Below are 20,473 nucleotides of genomic sequence, written 5' to 3'. Positions count from 1 at the left end.
CTCAGCAGAGTATACCCTCAGGTAAGGTTAAGATATCTATCTCTGATCTATTCTAATATTGATTTCCAACCTGTAAAGAGAGCCTCCAAGTTTCTCTTCCTAGCAAAGCCCTAGTCCCAGATACAATGAAGTTAGGAGCCTAAATACCTTTGTGGATCTGGGCCCTGGTCTCTATAAATCAAATGCTGGAATTCACGGACGTAGTTCTTTACACCTTCCTTCCTCTAAATATGCCTGTTCCTAGAAATCAGTGCTACTGATATTCCATGCTTTCCATGTTTACATTTTCCTGATACTGTTTATTTAATCAACTGCTTACATATTTTTGAGCCACCTTTTTACACACAAATTTACAAGACTTCCTAGACATGACTAATTAACCAACTTTGTACTGGTTTAAAGCAAGATTATTCAAAGAATGCAAGTAGGACTGGATGGCCTGAGTTCACAGTAACAAAATTTCTAACTTTGGTATGTGCCTGATAAGGCTCTAAGGCTAGTATAATGTTGTTGATTTTAACCTCTTACTCCATAATCTGGGCAATAAGTAACAGTAGTGGTCCTGAGTGATAAAGTAGAGGAAAAAATAGGTCACAGAACCTGGAAGTTAAGCAGTAGCATTTGATGTTCAGACAACTTGTTTATTAGGGAGGAAGAGAAATAAAGGTGGAAGATTTCAGAGTAGAGAAACCTACATGGATAAATACATATATTTATATGGACTAAAATTGTGTCAAAGCAAAACTTTATAACTTGATGCTTTTATTATTGAACCATTATACACATTCACTGTATGATAAGAACATAAGATAACATAAGTACATGATGAGATAAATTATGCTTTAGCTGAGTTGTGTGTCCATGATGGATCTATTAGAAAAGTGGTTCAGTTCTGCTGATCTTGTAGTTTTTTCTTTAAATTTATTTTGTATTTAGTAGTGCCAGTGGTTTACGTAGAAGATATTAACCAAATGACTGTTTACTGTATGTGTGAAGAGTTACCAGAGGCAGGAGGGCCTTTCACGACATACAGCAAGATTCTTTTTATATGAGCTTTTAGGGGAAAGATAGGGGGTCGCTTTCCTTCATTTTTCCTTTGCTATACAGTTTAGGTATTACCAGTTTGCTTTTGGTGATCTACTTTCTCTCACTTTAAGAATACTGTGAGTGCCTATACATGAGGTGTTGGTACCCCAGCAATGAGTTTTACTATCAAAATATCAGTCAGAAGTACAGTACAATAGGTACATTAACAGACCCATTGATAAGCACAGCAGTCAATCCTTTCAACTCTCCTCAGAGATACTCTCAATTGTGTTTAAGCTATTGGTAAGGGCACCTGGAGTTTGTGATTGGCATCAGGGCTGGATTAACCTTTTGTGAGCCTGGCACCAAACATATTTGTGGGCCTACATGGGGGCCAATTGAGCATGGCATCGGGAGTTCAGTCCCTGGAGTTCGGGGCCGGCGAGGGGCATGGCAGGGACGGCCCCGCTCCGCCAAGCATGAGGGCACTATTTACAAACTGGCGGGCCACTGTGCATCTGGCAACTGCCAGCATGACCCTTCCCCTAGGGGGCGAGCCCATGCCCTGCCACACAGTCCCTCCGCCCAACACCCCCCCAACTCCCTATAGCAGAGCCCCCCCAGACCTGCTATGCCCATCACCCCCCTGGTACTCACACAAATGCACAGTGCCCAGCACAACACCACCCCTGCCCAAGCGCCTTCCTGCACACAGCTCCACCACAGCTACCTAGCACCCCACACAGAACCCCCACTCCCTAGTGCCCCAACACACACAGATCTTCCCCGTCCTGTCACAGCCCAGCACCCCCTCAACCCCCTACCCCCCCCAGAGATGCTACTCCCCCATGCCCTGCCTCCTGGCCGCACTCACCAGCCCTGCTGTTGTTACGAATTATTCCAGTTAGGACACATACAGCTCGTTTCTAGGCTGAGGCAACCAAATAAAGACAAACTGCAGAGTATCTCAAAGTTTGTAGGTTTATTACGCTTGAGCCTGGTACCGCTCTGTTAAGCAGAACGGGACCCCGATTACAGGTTACACAAAGATTATATACTGTTGGCAAAACATCCTGCCTGTGTGCCTTGGGGGGCCTAAACCAATTGTCAAGGTTCCTCCCCCACTCTGAACTCTAGGGTACAGATGTGGGGACCTGCATGAAAAACCTCCTAAGCTTATCTTTACCAGCTTAGGTCAAAACTTCCCCAAGGTACAAAATATTCCACCCGTCGTCCTTGGATTGGCCGCTACTGGGGAAGAGCTGTTTGGATGCGTCTTTCCCCCAAAAATACTTCCCAAAACCTTGCACCCCACTTCCTGGACAAGGTTTGGTAAAAAGCCTCACCAATTTGCCTAGGTGACTACAGACCCAGACCCTTGGATCTTAAGAACAATGAACAATCCTCCCAACACTTGCACCCCCCCTTTCCTGGGAAATGTTGGATAAAAAGCCTCACCAATTTGCATAGGTGACCACAGACCCAAACCCTTGGATCTGAGAACAATGAAAAAGCATTCAGTTTTCTTACAAGAAGACTTTTAATAAAAATAGAAGTGAATAGAAATAAAGAAATCCCCCCTGTAAAATCAGGATGGTAGATATCTTACAGAGTAATTAGATTCAAAAATATAGAGAACCCCTCTAGGCAAAAACCTTAAGTTACAAAAAAGATACACAGACAGAAATAGTTATTCTATTCAGCACAATTCTTTTCTCAGCCATTTAAAGAAATCATAATCTAACACATACCTAGCTAGATTACTTACTAAAAGTTCTAAGACTCCATTCCTGGTCTATCCCCGGCAGAAACCAGCATATAGACAGACACACAGACCCTTTGTTTCTCTCCCTCCTCCCAGCTTTTGAAAGTATCTTGTCTCCTCATTGGTCATTCTGGTCAGGTGCCAGCGAGGTTACCTTTAGCTTCTTAACCCTTTACAGGTGAGAGGAGCTTTCCCCTGGCCAGGAGGGATTTCAAAGGGGTTTACCCTTCCCTTTATATTTATGACACCAATAAACAGGCCATCTCCTTATCTATTACCAATCCCCTGCAGCCATCTTCCCCATGCAAAAAGGCTGAAGTGGCAACTATTTCAGGCACCTCAGCTGGTTCCTGTCTCCTTTGTTTCCCTTATCTTGAAACTGTCCAGCTGTCCACCTTGAAGGATCCTTCCTTCCTTGGTACGTGATGTGCTCGCTTCTAGTTAATGGCCGAGAGGAAACCCAAAATGGAGTCACATATGCTAACTAGGTTGATTTCCCCTCACACTGTCAGGCGACTATGTCTGCCGGGCTGAGCCGGGGCGGGGAATCGCTCCGGCCTCTTGGGAGTGGTGCAATCAGCCAGGCCATGGCCTACCCTAGCCAGGCTCCCTCAGGACCCACTTGCCTGGAGGGGCCCACCCAAGCTCCCAACACTGTCCCCCCCACAACTGTCTGAGACTAGCCAGGTTTCTGCACCAGTCCCAGGTGACTCTGGGGAGACAGGCAGGACCCCACATCTAGTGGGAAGCAGAGACTGCACAGAACCGGAGGTGCATTGGGGTCCATGCAGGGGGCAAAGAGGAGCTGTCAGGTGGGGCCAGGGGGTGAAGAGAAGCCCATCGGATGGCTGGCAGGCTGAGAGGAGCAAGTGGTGGGCAGGGGAGAGCCAGCAGACTGGCGGGGTCTCCGGGAGCAGGGCAAACAGAGCGGGCCAGGGCTGCTTCTGAGCATGGGCCTGTCTCTGTGGCGCCACTAGTGCTATTGTTAACCCAGTACTGATCGGTACTCTTTTTGCTCTTATAAATCCAATTAAATGGCATATATCTCTACCTCTACTCTTGTGGCAGAGGCAGGAGGGCCTCCTATGAGGCATGTTAGTACCTGTCAGTAAATATTAACCCTTTTAGTCCTTTTCTTTTTGTATATTTGATTCATTTATATATTAACTATTTTTTTTAGAATCTCTATGATGTTAACAAAGAGTATGTTGAATTCTAAGGCTCAGAATATTGGTCCTTAACCGATAAGTAACCCTATTCGGGAATTCTATGCATTAAGCTATATCTAATAATCCTTGCCACCTCCATGTCTATAGAATTCCAGATGTTCATGGAAACCATTCCCATAACACACACACACACACATAAACATTGATGAGGGATTGTTACTGCAGATGTTTCCTATTGGGGAATCAATAGGGAAGAATAATTATGGGGGAAGAAGGAAGAAGGACCCACTAAAAGATATTATCCTGAAGAACATTGGTCCTCTCAGCTCTAAGCATTCATGTCTTCATACACCAATCAGGTAAACTCAGAATGTCTGTATGTTAAAAGAAATGAAATCAGAATATATGGTTCTGGGAGACTATTCTTGGGAAAGAGGGGTCTCCTTATCTAAAAACCTATTTAATGACAGAGGTTTTGGAACTTAGTTGGGGAATGAAACTATTCATGCCACCAGTTACAGTGAAGAAGAGACGCAGAGTCAGCTCTTGACCTTACATCAAGGGTGGTAATGTACGTATTCTTTCTGTATTCTGTAGTGCCTGTTATTCGAGAATCTCAAATTGTCACTGTTGTCACTTAGGTGCATGTATGCTCTCTCTGTATGCTGTCCCAGCCCTGCGCAGATAGTTGGTTTGGCAGACCTCGATAATATTATGCAGAAAGAAGGACCACAGGCTTGGCTCAGTGACAAAGGCACTCAGCCAGGTTAATTGCCCTCAAGATACAGTCCTGGTACTCCATAGGAGCTACAGGTATGCTAACACATGAGTGTCCTGTGACAAGGAAAGGTTCAGTCAGCAGTGGGAATTTCTGCTGTCCCCAAGGCTGCACAAAGGGTTATGGTGAGACAATCCATTATTTACAGACTGAGACAAACAACTCTCATACCATTTTATGTATTTAATTATCTGCTTTTTACATCCCCTTGTATCATGCTCCAGGTGTCTCAGGCACAACATCCTTATTCATTACTTCTAGCAGATCCTCTAATCTGGTGTTAGGCCAGGATGTCCCTGAGCTAATCTTTTGGAGTGTGTTCTATACCCAGTATCTGTTGCTTCTTAGGAGTGCCTGTGTTTTAGACACAGTAGCAATATTTTTGCCAAGGTCATATAGTGAACTTGTCAACATCTGCTTTAATACATGCCCTAACTTTGGTTCACAGCCTCTGGTTCAGGTCTCAGATATTGCACCAGGCCCAGTGCTCCAGGCTTTCTTCTACAGTCATTAACTCAGACATACAACAGGCAAAACCCCACACTTCTGCAGCTGTTCAGGCCCACTTTGCAGAACAGTTCATTCAAGATTAAAATAGTTAAAGGTAAAACCCACAGAATGAGCAAAATAATAAGAAATAGATTTCCGCTGTCAACATGGCCAGGGAAATTTTCAAACCAGATCTGGTGGTATAACACAAATAATTGTGTATTGTGTATAAATGTCTGGTACTGCTAATTTTGCTGGTATTGCTCTACAAAACATAAATTTGAAAGAAAAAAAACTGGAACAATCTAGCCTTGCTTCTTCAAACTACAGCCATTCCCTCAGATTGAGTCTCCATGATAGTGGCATGTGACAAGATGCAAAGATGTATTTTACTTTCTGAAAAATAAAAAGTCAAGCTGTTCTCCAATACTTCAGTCTTTAGGGAGTTAATTATTTACAGCTGTGTTCTTATCTTTGTATGTTATTACAGCAAAGACAAATACCAGCAAATTGTTTTGGCTTAGTAAGTGTGGTGAAGTGAGAGTGAAATCTACTGAACAGCAACAGTTTTCTTTAATTATTATTATTTAAATCTATATGCATTTACACTTTCTCCTCTGATATGTAATTTCAACCCAATTCATTCAGTGATATTTACTTTTCGGATAGACCTTAACAATATGCTTAGTACAAATGTTTTAGAGCACTGCAGTATTTGAGGCAGAAAGACTTATAAGGGCAGGTCTACATTTAAAAAGCTGCAGTGACACAGGTACACTGGTGCAGCTGCGCTGCCATGGGGCTTTAATGAAGATGCTACCATGCCAATGGGAGAGCTTCTCTTGTCGGCATAGTTATTCCTCCTCTGTGAGAGGCGGTAGCTATGTTGGTGAGAGAAGCTCTCCTCTTGACATAGTACTGAGGGTGAGGTCGGTAGAACCGTGCTGCTCAGGGGTGTGGATTTTTCACATGAACGACATAGTTATACCAATGTAAGTTTGCAGTACAGACCGGGCCTTAAGCATAGCTTCTTGTGCCTTTCTCTAATCGTTGCTCATGTGCAAGTTAGGCTATGTCTACACTACTGCTTATGATGGCATAATTTATATCACTCAGAGATGTGAAAAAACAATCCCCCTGAACGACATAAGTTACACTGACATAAGTGCCGATGTGGACAGTGTTATGTCAGTGGGAGAACTTCTCCTGCTGACATAGCTACCACCTCTCGCTGGGGCTGGAGTAGTTAAGCCGATGGGAGAACTCTCTCCTGTCGGTTTAGAGCAGCTAGATTAGAGAGTTTACAGTGACACAGCTGCTGCGGTGCAGCTGTGCTGCTGTAAGCTCTCTGGTGTAGCCGTAGCCTTAGTGACTACTACATTTTAAGTAGGGCTGTTTGAAGGGTTCATGTAGTGTTCATGCACCTGGAAACAGTCAGGGCACACCCTGACTGTTGTGTAGGAGCGATGCACACATTGCTCTGTCCAAGGACATGGACCATGGGAACATGGACCATTGGGAAGTCAATTAAAGGACATCAACCGTGGGAAGCTTCCTTGGCCTGGGCTCAAGGCCTGAGAACAAAGATTGTAGTAGATAGAGGCTGGTAAATAAGAATATTAATCAAAGTCATATTATTTCCTTTGTTGATGCCTTTTGCGGTCGGAGTATGTAATGCGCAGGGGGGAGAGAAATAAAAGAGAGGTGGAAAAGCTGACAGGGGCAATCCCGTCAGCAGACCAGCCTGCTTGCTTGCCTAAAGCCGTGTCCTGTCTTGTATTAAACCGCCACAGCTGTTGATGAATCGCAGTTAACTCAAAAAAATTAATCGCGATTAATCGCACTGTTAAACAATAGAATACCAACTAAAATTTATTAAATATTTGGATGCTTTTCTACATTTTCAAATATATTGACTTCTATTTCAACACACAATACAAAGTGTATAGTGCTCACTTTATATTATTTTTGATTACAAATATTTGCACTGTAAAAATTATAAACAAAAAATATAGTACAGGGGTCTCAAACTCAATTTACCTTAGGGCAGTGTCAGTCCTCCCAGCGGGCTAATAATGTCACTGAAGGTGGTGTTCACACCACCTCACAGCCCATTTCCCACCCTTTTCCCTCGCTCCCTTGGCTTCATGTTGCCGCAGCTGCCTCTGCCCGGCGACTAGTGACGCTGCCTCCATGGCTGACTCTGCCCAGCAACTTGTGATGGTACCTCTATCCCTCTCCCCCAGCCAACGGGAGCTGCGGGGGGGGCGGCGCCTGCAGCAGACAGCCGGCCGCTTGGCTGCATGGGTCTCTCCTCCGCCGGCAACAGTAGGGATAGGGAACTGCTTGCAGGGAGCCGAGCTGCCTGAAGTGAATGACACGTTGCTGAGTACTACCCCTGGGAGGGTCCCAGGAGCAGCAGGATGAAGCAAGGCTGGGGGGAGGGGCATGTGAATCTCTCCTGCCCGCTCCCCTCCCGCTCCTGCCCCTCCACTGGCAGCCATGAGGGCCAGATTAAAAAACGTTTAAAAAGTTTCCACGAGCCGCAGTAGGGAGGTTCTTGGGCTGCAAATGGCCCACAGCCGGGACTTTGAGACTCCCAATATAGTAGTTTTCAATTCACCTCATACACGTACTGTAGTGAAATCTCTTTATCATGAAAGTGTAACTTACAAAGGTAGATTTTTTTTGTTACATAACTGCACTCAAAAACAAAACAATGTAAAACTTAGAGCCTAGAAGTCCACTCAGTGCTACTTCTTGTTCAGCCAATCGCTAAGACAAATAAGTTTGTTTACATTTACGGGAGATACTGCTGCCTGCTTGTTATTTACAGTGTCACCTGAAAGTGAGAATAGGCTTTTGCATGACATTTTTGTAGCCACCGTTGCAAGGTATTTACTTGCCAGATATGCTACACATTTGTATGTCCCTTCATGCTTTGGCCACGATTCCAAAGGACATGCTTTCATGCTGATGATGCTCGTTAAAAAAATAATGTGTTAATTAAATTTGTGACTGAATTCCCTGGGGGAGAATTGTATGCCTCGTGTTCTGTTTTACCCGCATTCTGACATATATTTCATGTTATAGTAGTCTTAGATGATGACCCAGCACATGTCCGTTTTAAGAACACTTTCACAGCAGATTTGACAAAATGCAAAGAAGGTATCAATAGGAAATTTCTAAAAATAGCTACAGCACTCGACCCAAGGTTTAAGAATCTGAAGTGCCATCCAAACTGTGAGAGAGACAAGGTGTGGGGTGTGCTTTCAGAAATCTTAAAAGAGCAACACTCTGAACCCGTCATCAGCATGGACGCATGTCCTCTGGAATGGTGGTTGAAGCATGAAGGGACATATGAATCTTTAGTGCATGTGACACGTAAATATCTTGTGACGCCGGCTACAAGTGTGCCATGCAAACACCTGTTCTCACTTTCAGGTGACATTGTAAACAAGAAGCGGGCAGAATTATCTCCTGCAAATTGTAAGCAAACTAGTTTGTCTGAGCAATTGGCTGAAGTAGGACTGAGTGGACTTGTAGGCTTTAAAGTTTTACATTGTTTTATTTTTGAATGCAGGTTTTTTTTGTACATAATGCTACATTTGTAAGTTCAACTTTCATGATAGATTGCACTAGAGTACTTGCATTAAGTGAATTGAAAAATGTCTTGTGTTTTTTACAGTGCAAATATTTGTAATAAAAATAAATATAAAGTGAGCACTGTACACTTTGTATTCTGTATTGTATTTCAGAGTAACAGCCGTGTTAGTCTGTATTCGCAAAAAGAAAAGGAGTACTTGTGGCACCTTAGAGACTAACCAATTTATTTGAGCATAAGCTTTCGTGAGCTACAGCTCACTTCATCGGATGCATACTGTGGAAACTGCAGAAGACATTATACACACAGAGACCATGAAACAATACCTCCTCCCACCCCACTCTCCTGCTGGTAATAGCTTATCTAAAGTGATCACTCTCCTTACAATGTGTATGATAATCAAGTTGGGCCATTTCCAGCACAAATCCAGCAATTTGTGCTGGAAATGGCCCAACTTGATTATCATACACATTGTAAGGAGAGTGATCACTTTAGATAAGCTATTACCAGCAGGAGAGTGGGGTGGGAGGAGGTATTGTTTCATGGTCTCTGTGTGTATAATGTCTTCTGCAGTTTCCACAGTATGCATCCGATGAAGTGAGCTGTAGCTCACGAAAGCTTATGCTCAAATAAATTGGTTAGTCTCTAAGGTGCCACAAGTACTCCTTTTCTTTTTGTATTGTATTTGTAATCAATATATTTGAAAATGTAGAAAACATCCAAAAAATTTAAATAAATGGTATTCTATTATTGTTTAACAGCACCATTATTCACAATTAATTTTTTAATCGCTTGACAGTCCCAGTTTTAAGCTTTGCATAGAACTTCTACTGCAGATAACATAATGGCTGCAATATTTGTCCACCTACTGTTCCCAACATTACCAGTGAAAGAGTCTTGCTCAAGCCATTTTCCTTTCCTTTCCATGACAGATTGGAAATATTAAGTGCATTGGTGACACTTTTTTGCTGATAGGGAAAGGGAGGCACTTAAAAATGACAATAAGAATGACAAAGACATTGCCTATAAACAATAGAATCTCAAAGTCACAAATGCCTCGGGAATGGAGGTAGTTCATAACTCTGAAATGTTCGTAACTCTGAACAAAACATTTTGGTTGTTCTTTCAAAAGTTTACAACTGAACATTGACTTAATACTGCTTTGAAATTTTACTACGCAGAAGAAAATGCTGCTTTTAACCATCTTAATTTGAATGAAACAAGCACAGAAACAGTCTTCTTACTTTGTCAATTTTTTTTTTAAACTTGCCCTCTATTTTTTAGTAGTTTACGTTTAACACAGTACTGTACCGTATTTATTTAATTTGGTCTCTGCTGCTGCTTGATTGCGTACTTCCGATTCGAAATGAGGTGTGTGGTTGACTGGTCAGTTCAGAACTCTGAGGTTCAACTGGTAACATCACTCTTGGACCTAGGCCCTGTCCTTCGATTTTTAAATGAGCCCATAACTTTGAGAGACAAGGTGGATGAGGTAATATCTTTTTACCTCATAATAACTTTTGTTGGTGAGAGAGAGAAGCTTTTGAGCCACACAGAGCTCTTCTTTGGGTCTGGGGAAGGATGGGGAAGGCCTGAAGCAGAGTTGTATGTAAGCCTGAAAGCCTCTCTCTCTCTCTCTCTCTCAGTTGGTGCACTCCAATAAATGATATTACCACATCCACCTTGTTTCGCTCATATCCTGGGGCCAACGCTGCACACTGCTGGGCCAATACACTGCAGCACCTTAGTGCAGGCCCGATCTCCACCCCGCACACATTCAGCGGGTGCATTGCAAGGAGACCTACAGGGGAGCGGGTGCATGGCTGAATAAAGTGAGATTTTGAAGGGACACAGTAACATTACAACCCTTCAGCACAGGGAGAAGCTTGAACCCTCAGGAAGGAGGGCCCAGGGCCCACAGCTTGCTCTCCACGAGGCAAGCCCAAAGCTGCTCTCCCAGGCAAAGGGGCAGGGAGCAGACATGCTGAACCTGCGGGGGGGAGGGGGGGGAGAGAGAGAGAGAGAGAGAGAAATTAGGCTCATTTTTGGCTTAATTGGCTTGTGAGTTGCCTGTTGGCAACATTTTGGTTTTATAGCTTTTTGCTTCTTTTTTCTTTTTTTGGATCAGCTCTGGCGGGGGGGGGGGGCAAGTAGGGGTAAGAGGGTGGGGGAGAGAGTCAGGGGTGCACGCCGGGGGAGTGGATCTAGTCACATAAGAGTGTTGGTCCAAGCGTGGTAGGGATTGGTTTGTTTTGCAATGGGATTAGCTCGTTTTTGGTTTATTGTGAAAGTCAGGGTGCTTATTTCCCGCCTGACCGTGGGCAGGGAGTTCCCGCCCTCTCGCTCCACTGAGAGAAGAGCTGAGGGCTGGTGCATCCCTCTCTCCCTGCCCTCGGGGAGCCCTGGCCGACATCTGAGCGCGACGAGCTTGGCGCAGGCTCGGAGGCGCTGGGGTCCGCTCCCGGCGGTCGCTCGGCCCTGATTGGCCGGCGGCGCACCCTGACGTGCCCCGCACTCGGTAATCCTGCCCTTCCGGGTGGTCGCGCGCTGCGGGGCGGTCAAGTGTTGCTGCAACCGTCCGGCTCTGCGGCGAATCCGAAGCAGCGGCTCATTGCTGCCCCCCTCCTCCCCGGTGAGTGCGCCGATCACGCTGCCCGGAGCGCAGAGCCCGTCCCTGCTCCGGGCCGGGGGGCGCCCTTGGAGGGCGCCTGACCCCGCACCCCCTGCCCAGGAGAGCGCCCGGCCCCGGCTGCTCCCTTGGGCTTTCCCAGTGCGGGTCACGCAGGGGACCTCGCCCGCCGGCCCTGGGGGAGCTTAAACCTTCTCGAGCGTGTGAACCCCCCTCCCCGTTCCTCCCCTTCCCTCCCCTTCCCTGCTTCCTGCTGACTCGGGCCCTGCCCCCCGCGGGCAGCCACTGGCCTCCGAGTCCATGGTACAGCCTCGCTCCGAAGCGTTGTGCCCCGCCCCCAGGGCAGTGGATGCCTGAGGGGACGGCGTTTTTCAAGGGGGCGCCCATCCTGCCCTGCTCCTTAGGTGTGTTTAGGGGAGCACCCTCCCTCTGCCCCCTGGCGGGGTGCCCTGGCTGCAGCGTGCCCATCTCTTCTCCTCCTGCCCTGTGTGCAACTGGAGCGCCCTCCTAGGCTGCAAATCAGCCCCACTCGAAACTGTGAGAGTGAAATTGTGCAAGGTGGCTTGAAGGTACTGTAATGGGGGGGCACCAAGCATAAGGTGGTAAATAGGTGGCCTGCCATGGTAAAAGACACAGGACTTCACTGTTTTCAAAGGTGTGAAGGCCTGATTTTTATTTGCTTCCCCCAAAAGGGGGAGAGTGAGGGGAAGGGTTTCGGCTTGTATTTATTTAACATTCAAAATTAAGTGCTTGTCTACACTAGCAAGTTGTACCATGTACTAGCTATGGCTAAAGCAGTAAAACCCTTCCTAGCGTGGACACAGTTACATTGGTATAGAGACACTATATACTGATGTAGCTATTCCTGTACTGGAACAGGAATAAATATACAGTTTAAGTCACCTTTCCTCTGGTATGACGGCCTCCACAATAGGGCTTTTACCAGTATAATTATTCTACTTCTAGCTGAAATAGTTATACCTGCAAAACTGGATGAGTAGACTAGGCCTCTGGTCCTGTATATTCAGAAAGTTTCTCTGAATATGGGAGAGCTAGTGAAATGGTGATGTCACAAGAGTCAAAAAATAAAATTGACAAGGGAAGGGTGCTTTTGTTTTTTTTTGCCAGACTTTTTTAACCTTTTGTTTTGTTTGTTCTTTGTAAGAACCAACAGAGTAGATGTGGGATTGAACAAATGTTCATTAAGTAAAGTAACAAATAAACTACCTGTATCATAATTATTGAAGACCTCAGTTGGCGTAGCTAAAGTACAGACTTGAAAATTCATATGAATTTATACATTTTATTAAACAAAAGCAAATGTTACAGTAGTACTAGAAGTTACAGAACAGAAAATAAAGACGGTTTAAAAAGTTGTGTTTATAGCAGAATGAATATAAGAAAATACAGAATTTTTATAGAGAATCAACAAATTAAACGAATCAATGTCTTATCACATTACTTATCATTGGACACAGTACTAATTTATTGAATCGTTTTAACATATTTACAAAAGGGAATGTTGTTATCAACATAAACTCTGACGGGTTCTTTTTAGCCTGCCATTCACACTAATAAAGTTTGATTGCACTAAGTCAACCAATCAATTCCAAAGTTGGAATCAGGAATATAGACACTAAAAATATTACTGTTCAGAATTACCTCCTTTCAGGTAACAATTTTCATAGACATGCCTTTCTACTCTCTCACTTGGGCACATCACACATAGAACCCCAAAGTTACAGATATTGACAAACTATCTTTGCTATAGACAAGCACAGACTTACTCACTTTCTGCAAAACATTTAACTTCAATTAATTGAGCTGTTGCTTAATAAAAGAAAGTACATCTATGAGTGTCTCTACTTACCAGGCAAAAGCAGCATGGAAGTGTATTCCCCAGCTTAAGTTTGCATTTGGCAGTAATTGGTTGTAGAAAGAGAAACTCAGTTCAGAGTTCTGTAACCGTCATCTTTTTGTGCTATGTTATTTCTGGATCTCCTTGGCAGACTTCCTCAATGCAGAACTTTGAGAGAAAGGATTAGTAGTACTTCTGAGATCATATCCAAATTATGATTCCAATCTTTCTCTGGGCTGTGTGGCTCAGAAGTGATGTGGCCACAGCAACATCTTGGTGTTTAGCTCAAGATACAATGTCCTGGTGCTCTGTTTTGGCATTTGGAAATATTCTTTATCCATGAGGATTTCTGTTGCTTTTCCATAGTGCCTCCTTGATGAAAAAGCATAACTTCTGTCATAGACCCATTCAAGTGTCTAATAATATCCAGGTGTAGTCATTCTGAAAAATCATGGTGTCTTAGGTCACATTTGCTAAAAATTCTGAGAGCCAGATATGATCCCTTCTTTAGATACTGATCTCAACATTCTCAACCTTGTATTCCGGTAAATCACTTAATGTCCACTAATAAACCTCCACCTGATCATTAGACGTGTTAAATACAGAAATTTAATCAAACGATAATGTAACTTTTTAGTAGAGACTCCTAAAGCAGTTTCATATCCTATTTCAAATGACATCATGTTATGCTAATTTGTATTTTAGCTGTCTCGTAGCTGGGTATATTGTTACACGCTTCCACTCGATACAAAATTTGTTAATCCATATTAATGGTTAATATAATTAATATCTACAATTTTTGGTGACTCCAGTTGGTCTCAGAGCTCTGGATAATAGCCATTAACTTAACCACAATACTAATTTGTTGCTGATGATAGCTTGTGTTAAAGATTCAGCTCCCTTGAAGCCCTTTAAATTAACGGGTTAGAAGTTATAATCATCTATAGGGTTTTCCCGAGGTCCTTCCTTAAAAATGTGGGAAACTAAATTTGATATTCCTGCTTGCTTTTTATCTTTAAAGAACAAAATAAAACTTTCGTTCTTTTTAGGTCATAAGCAAACAAGTAAGATACAAGCCCTATCTTATATTTTTAATACTTTGCAGATCACATTCAAATAGTTCTGTGGCCTGGAAACTCTCCTGTACTCCTGTGTGCATCTTAGATCATTGTCTAATGCCAGAGTCCCATTGAATTGAGAGGATCATTGATTGATGTAGATGTTAAACATCCAACAGTGCTTTTTATAAGAGGACTGGTGTGCCTTGTTGTCTTCGGACAAAATTTCCCCTCCCCAAGATGTACCAGATGGCTAACTTCCACCTCTCCATGTGACTATAATTCAGTGCACTTTGTATAGAGCAATTATCAAACTTTTTCATAATGTAGCTTGCATTTTAATACATAGATTGTGGAGGACCACCTCTCTTCCTACTTAAGATTACACCACATTTCTGTGACAAGTATTTTAATTGCTTACATGGAAAGGTTAAGTTTTTAAGGCATTTTTGCTTGTATCAGTTCAGTTTGGAAGCAGGAATGAAGGAAGACAGCATATGCAATGAGAGCTGCAATGTGGTCCATTATCCACAGTTGAGAACCTCTGGTATACCATTTGTAGAGCCTTTAGGTTCCTTTAGGATTTTTTTTATTAATAGAGCATATATTCCTACAAGTTAGTAACATAAATTCCATGAATTCTAACTGCCGAACAAATCTTTTCATATTGATAGAAATTGATAACTATTAAGGTGGCAGTGATCTTAAGAGTTAAAGCAAAGATTTCATTTTGACAAGTGTTTAAACTTTTATTTTTCAGAAATGAGATAAATGTGACAAAAGAGAACATAAAAATTAAAATTCAGATAGTTTAATTTGTCACACTGTATTGATACAGTTTGAGGTGATACATACAGAATAATAAGTAAAAAACCCCATTTTAAAAATTTTTTGGCTGGGAGTCTTCTTTTTTTTTAAATCCTTTTTCGCGGGAAAAAAAGTATAAGATCCTGGGATTTGATTACTCTGCATCTGATAAGTACTTTTCTAGTGTTCAGTTTTCAATTTCAGTTTCACAAGTTACCGATTTTTATTACATCAGTGAAGACAACTTGCTCTCTAATGCAAAATCTTAATGGTGGCCTCAAACACTTCATTGTTTCAAGGCCTAAGGTACTATTTTAAAAGGAACCGTCTATCTTTTGGTTTTAAATTTTTTACATACTCATTACTACTGAGGGCATTCTGTGCCAAAAAAATTAAAAATTCTGTGCATAAAATTTTAAAATTCTGCAAATTTTATTTGTCAAGTAAATATGGAAGCTTCAGCATGACATGTAGAGCATAGAGGTGGGAGATCACTGTGCAGCTCCCCCAACCCCCAGGTCATGGATTCAGCAGTAAGGCTGCACCCAACCCTGACACAGCGCAAGGACTGGGCCTGTTCCAGAAACACCCCAGAGCCCTGCCCCTCTGTGCCAGGTGCACCAGGTGTGGGCAGGCAGGCAGACTCAGCAAGGCAGGATCGTAGTGTGGGGGGAATCCAGGTGTGGGTTGAGAGGGTTCTGTGTGGGGCAGTGCGGGGGAGGGATGTGGATGCACAGGGGCTTGTTGAGGGTGGGGGGGTCTGGGTGCAATGGTAATAGGACTCTGCAGGGGGTCCAGGTGAAGGTGGCTGGGACTCCAATGGGGGGTCTGAGTGTAGGCGGAATAGAGCTCAGCAGCGGGGTCTGAGTGTGGGGAGCTCAGTAGGGGAGCCAGATGCTGGGGGACTAGAAAATAATATCTGCGTATTGTTTATGGCTTGTAAGGAAAAGGCCCCAATCAGCAAGTAAAAGAAAGCTGAGAGAATAATAAGTAGTATTACTTGCAGTGTGGGAAGGATGTTGGTTCAAAAGTAACTAGTAAACTAAAGAGCTGCAGTAACAAGACCAATAAAAACTGTCTGGAAAAGAAACAAGCACAAACCTTCTTACTGTTCTTTTGGCCAGCAAGAAGGTGGGGAAGAGATAGGGAGGAAAGGCCTTGGGAAGAAAGGAGGTTGTAAATCTTATCTGGATTAAGATTAGAAATAAAGGTTAATTGTCTCACACTGGTTTTTAGCTGAAGCCAGTAATTGGCAATGATATCATTTGTTAAAGGGTATAAAAAGTAAATTCTTAAAGGGTTCATTGCTAATACCTACCTGACCGTTTGGGAGCCAACCAATATGCATCTAAGCAGCCCTGGGTTTAGGCTGTTTGTAAGTATCTTGATCAAATTCTTATCAATGTTTTATTATTGTTTGGATATAGTAAATTGCTTATTATTTAGGCTTTTGGGGCATGTTTAGAGCAATTGGATTTAACAGAGGAATTTATGGCTAAATTAGTTTGTGGTGGTTTTCCATATTAATATCAATTTCAAATAGGGCTGTTGATTAATTGCAGTTAATTCACGCGATTAACTAAAAAAATTAATCACGATTAATTGCAGTTTTAATAGCACTGTTAAACAAGAGACTACCAATTGAAATTTATTAAATATTTTGGATGTTTTTCTACATTTTCATATATATCTTGTATTTTGTGTTGTATTTGAAATCAAAGTATATATTTTGTTTACAAATATTTGCACTGTAAAAATGATAAACAGAAGAAATAGCACTTTTCAGTTAATCTCATACAAGTACTGTAGTGCAATCTTTGTCCTGAAAGTGCGACTTACAAATGTAGATTTTTTGTTGTTACATAACTGCACTCAAAAACACAACACTGTAAAACTTCAGAGCCTACAAGTCCACTCAGTCCTATTTCTTGTTCAGCCAGTCATGAAGACAAACAAGTTGGTTTACATTTACAAAAGATAATGCTGTCTGATTCTTATTTAGAACATCACCAGAAAGAGAACAGGCATTTGCATGGCACTTATGTAGCCAGAATTGCAAGATATTTTTATGCTAGATATGCTAAACATTCGTATGCCCTTTCATGCTTCGGCCACCATTCCAGAGGACGTGTTTCCATGCTGATGATGCTCGTTAAAAACAGGGCTTTGGGGCTGTACTTCAGCTCCACTCCAGCTCAAGGCAAAAACCTGCAGCTCCGCTGTTCCGGAGCTGCTCTGCGGGCTCCACTCCAAAGCCCTGGTTAAAAAAAAATAGTGTGTTTATTAAATTTGTGACTGAACTCCTTGGGGGAGAATTGTATGTCACCTGCTCTCTTTTACTCACAATCTGACACATATTTCATGTTATAGCCGTCTCGGATGATGACCCAGCACATGTTGTTTATTTTAAGAACACTTTCACTGCAGAGTTCACAAAACGCAAAGAAGGTACCAATGTGAGATTTCTAAAGATAGCTACAGCACTCAACCCAAGATTTAAGAATCTGACGTGCCTTCCAAAATCTGAGAGGGATAAGGTAGGGAGCATGCTTTCAGAAATCTTAAAAGAGCAACACTCCGATACAGAAACTACAGAACCCGAACGACCAAAAAAGAAAATCAACCTTCTGCTGGTAGCATCTGACTCAGATAAGGAAAATGAACATGCGTCGGTCCGCACTGCTTTGGATGGTTTTCGAGCAGAGACCATCATCAACATGGCCGCAAGTCCCCTGGAATGGTAGTTGAAGCATGCTCATCTGGCACGTAAATAATTGCGATGCTGGCTGCAACAGTGCCGTGAGAACACCTGTTCTCACTTTCAGAGGACATTGTGAACAAGAAGGGGGCAGCATTATCTCCTGCATATGTAAACAAACTTTTTTATTTGAGTGATTGGCTGAACAAGGAGTTAGGACTCAGTGGACTTGCAAACTCTAAAATTTTATATTTTATTTTTGAATGCAGTATTTTTGTACATAATTCTATATTTGTAAGTTCAACTTTCATGATAAAGAGATTGCATTACAGTACTGATGTGAATTGAAAAATACTATTTCTTTTTCAGATGCATGGAGTGGAAAATACAGGAAGCAGGTATAAATACACAGCACATGAAAAAATGGGAGTTGCCTTATCACGTGGGGGATCAGTGCTAACGAGCCAATTCAATTAAGGTGGAAGTGGCCTATTCACAACAGTTGACAAGAAGGACATAACCACATTACATCAGCCACACCATCAGGGACTCATTCACCTACACATCTACCAATGTGATATATGCCATCATGTGCCAACAATGCCCCCTACCATGTACATTGGCCAAACCAGACAGTCTCTGTGCAAAAGAATAAATGGACACAAATCAGACATCAAGAATTATAACATTCAAAAACCAGTAGGAGAACACTTCAATCTCCCTGGATACTCAGTAACAGACTTAAAAGTGGCAATTCTCCAACCAAAAAACCTTCAAAAACAGACTCTAATGAAAAACTGCAGAACTGGAATTAATTTGCAAACTGGACACCATCAAATTAGGCCTGAATAAAGACTGGGAGTGGATGGGTCACTACAAAAACTAATTTCCCTCTGCTGGTATTCACACCTTCTTGTCAACTGTTTGAAATAGGCCACCTTGATTATATTGTCCCATTAGCATTACAGAAGTGATTTTCCCCCCACCCCTTGGTATCACCCCTTCTTGTCAACTGTTGTGAATAGGCCACTTCCACCTTAATTGAATTGGCTTGTTAGCACTGATCTCGCCCCCCCCACCTCCACTTGATAAGGCAACTCCCATCTTTTCATGTGCTGTGTATTTATACCTGCCTACTGTATTTTCTACTCCATGCATCTGATAAAGTGGATTTTAGCCCACAAACACTTATGCCCAAATAAATTAGTTAGACTCTAAGGTGCCACAAGGACTCCTTGCTGGTTTTGCTGATACAGACTAACATGGCTATTTCTTTTGTTTTTTACAGTGCAAACGCTTGTAATAAATAAATAAAAAGTGAGCACTGTACACTTTGTATTCTATGTTGTAATTGAAATCAATATATTTGAAAATGTAGAAAACATCCAAAAATATTTAAATAAATGGTATTCTATTATTAACAATGCGATTAATCATGTTTAATTTTTTTAATCGCTTGACAGCCCTAATTTCAAATATTAATAATTCCATCACGGCCACATTAGGTTAAGTCACTAATACAGACTTCCAAGTCTAAGTAGCAAGTAATTGTCAGACTTGGAAACAGAAGCTACATTATCTGACTCTTATTCCCCTTCAAGGAGGAACGTTCTCTTTAGATGTTTGTGTGTGTGTGTGACCTGCTGAATTGATATGAAAAAGCCAGGAGAAAATACAGCACCCCCTAGATGAGTCATAGACACCTTCAGTTTTTCTATTCTTATATCATGATCCAACGGTTGGAAGTCGAAGCTAGACAAATTAAGACGGGAAATCATAAATTATTGACAGTGAGGGTGATACCAGAGACTCCATTTTAAAATCCCTAGATCCCTGGTTTCCATTTTAAATAAGCAAGAGTCATTCCATCAATAGATGGAAGCTGCAAGTCACAGAGCACTAAATGTAGAATTGTCAGGAAAACCAAATTGGTGAGGAAAAAGGTGTGAAACAACCAGTGATTCAGCAAATCATACCACTATGAGGTAAATAACAGTGGCAGGCTAAAAATAGAACTGACAGCACAATAAGGTAAACAAGTAGGATGATGTGTCTAAAAATAGAATTGAGAAATGGTATAAAGGTCAGTGTGTCAGTTAAAAGCTGACAGTTAAGAAGAGAACACTCTCGGAAAAACAGCAGCAGAGGGAGTCTTGTCCTGTCACAGGAGTTGAGCAGAGAGCTGAGAAGAGAGAAGAACTGCTGCCATCAATGACCTGTGGAGACTGATTACCCTCACAGAACATGGCCAGCTCAGCTTCACCACTAATTGGTGAGTGTGCAGTAGCATGGACAGAGAGAGCGAGCACAGGAGAGACAATGCAGCATAGTCAGCAAATGGAGTAAGTCTGTTAGACGAAGTTATAGTCATAGTTATAGTACTGTGTGCGTGGGTGGGCATTAATGAAGTTGTGTTAATTGTGGGGGGAATTTACATATATAAGACTTAAAGAACATATAAGAACTGCTGTCAGTGACCTGTGAAAGACCGGCTATCTGATGTGAGGTGCAGCTACCTAGGATCATCTCCACTGTATGTTGTTGCTATTTGGGGTGCTCTTTAATTTATTGTAGGGATTTGTTTTTTGGTGG

General features: G+C 42.5%; 1 protein-coding gene across 3 annotated transcripts in view; it reads left to right on the top strand.

Moving 5' to 3' along the window:
* The first annotated feature begins 11,289 nt into the window (after nt 1-11,289).
* ATF7IP2 (activating transcription factor 7 interacting protein 2) overlaps nt 11,290-20,473 on the top strand; it is a 57,769-nt gene continuing 48,585 nt past the window's right edge. Inside the window, exon 1 of one of the 3 annotated variants that reach the window (XM_084640686.1) lies at nt 11,290-11,463. The gene's annotated coding sequence lies outside the window, so the exon portion shown is untranslated. Of the gene's footprint in view, nt 11,464-11,763; nt 12,030-20,473 lie in introns of those variants that run through there. The other 2 variants (XM_084640687.1, XM_084640685.1) reach the window with 2 other exon arrangements.

This window comes from Lepidochelys olivacea, assembly GCF_965140295.1.
Source record: "Lepidochelys olivacea isolate rLepOli2 genome assembly, chromosome: 10".
NCBI lineage: Eukaryota > Metazoa > Chordata > Testudines > Cheloniidae > Lepidochelys > Lepidochelys olivacea.
Note: the sequence above shows the minus strand (reverse complement) of the source record. Positions and strands in the feature narration are given on the sequence as shown.